A 1,865-nucleotide genomic window follows, 5' to 3' on the forward strand; every position below is an offset into this window, starting at 1 on the left:
GCTCTGTAGACCAGGCTGGTCTCGAACTCACAGAGATCCGCCTGCCTCTGCCTCCCGAGTGCTGGGATTAAAGGCGTGCGCCACCGTCGCCCGGCTCCACCATATTTTTTTTGAGACAGGGTCTCACTAATCCTGGAGCTCATCCCATGGCTGCACTGACCGGCTAGCAGCTCAAGGGTCCTCCTCTTTCCACCACACTCACACTGGCATTACAGGCACGAGGCGGCACCTGGCGTTTTCCCCTGGGCACTGAGGATCCAGTCCTGGCCCTTGTACCTGCATGGCAAGCACTTACCTGAGCCATCTCCCCAAACCTCACTTGCGGTCTCTTCTGCTAATATGGGAAACATCAAAGATCAAGTTTTGGTTAGCGTGGTGTGCTGTGTTGAAGACAGCCCCTGGCTTTGCACATCCTAGGCAGGTGTTGACCTATGTCCCAGCCCCACTTATGTGTTTGGTTAGTTAGCTTGTTTGCTTTGTTTTTCTTAGGATTAAGTTTGTGGCAAGCTCCTTATAAGCTTTTCCTTCCTTCCTTCCTTCCTTCCTTCCTTCCTTCCTTCCTTCCTTCCTTCCTTCCTTCCTTCCTTCCTCTCTCCCCTCCTTTTTTCCCTCCCTTCCTCCCTCCCTCTTTCTTTTAAAGACAGGGTTTCCCTATGTAACCCTGGCTGTCCTGGAACTCACTCTGTAGACCAGGCTGGCCTCAAACTCAGAGATCTGCCTGTCTCTGCCTCCTAAGTGCTGGGATTAAAGGCTGTGCCACCACTGCTGGCTCCAGTAAGTTTTTTAAAGCTGGAAGAAAAAAAATGACTAAATGGAAAGTTGTTAACGTATGGATATGACGTCCCCACGAAAAGGCCCTGTATTGGTGCATGTTCCCCAGCAGGTGGCGCTATTAGAGATGAGCTCATAAGGCACCGACTTCACATGGGGGCTCACAGGAAGCAAAGCCCCTAAACTACACATGGTAGCACACTTTTGTAATCTTTGCACTTGGGAAGCAGAGGCAGGAGGATCTCTGTGAGTTCAATGCCATCCTGGTCTACAGAGAGAGTTCAGGACAATCAGAGCTACACAGAGAAACCCTGTCTTAAAAAAAGAAAGTAAGTAAGTAAACTACTGTCCTCAGATATCCGTTGCAGAAACACAAAGTCCAAATAATATAATGAGCAGCCAGGAGTCAGGGCAGCCAAAGGTCAGGTCTTAGCCTCAGCGTCCATCAGGGGCTGTCCAACAAGCACCACGGGCCTTCTGTCATATAGTTGTCACCTTGCCAGGAGAAATGGTTACACAATGTATCGGATCTAGTAAAAAGTACAACAGAAGACAGGAGTTCTGTGAGCACTTGGTCATACCTGCCTTGAGAGAGCCGCCTACATCCACAGCCTTTTTTTTTTTCAAGGATGATCACGTATTGGCCACATGTCTAGTGGTTTTAACCTGGACTCTGCAGGGGCTTTGGTGAACCACTTACACTGGGACAGTCTTTGTGTGTGAGAGTGTTGCACACTTATGTCTGCATGTGGAGGGATTGCTAGAAGAGGCCTGAGGTCGGTTTTAGATAGCTTGCTCTGTTTCTCTCCACCTTAATTTTTGAGGCGTTGAACCTGGAACTTGCTATTTTGCCAGACTGATGGATAACAAGCCCCCAGAGTCCTCTTGTTTCTGCCTCCCCAGAGCTGGGGTCACAGGCACACACTGCCACATTTAGTTGTTTTGTGGGTACTGGGATCTCAATTCAGGTCTTCCTGCTTGCGAGCCCCTAGGACAGTGTTCTTTAAGTGAGACATAGATCTGTAGGTCTGTCTCATTACTTTAGGGGCACAAGGGATAGTTAAGAATTCCTATTGCTACCAGGTGGTGGTGGC

Source organism: Microtus ochrogaster, unplaced genomic scaffold, assembly GCF_000317375.1.
Source record: "Microtus ochrogaster isolate Prairie Vole_2 unplaced genomic scaffold, MicOch1.0 UNK27, whole genome shotgun sequence".
Lineage (NCBI taxonomy): Eukaryota > Metazoa > Chordata > Mammalia > Rodentia > Cricetidae > Microtus > Microtus ochrogaster.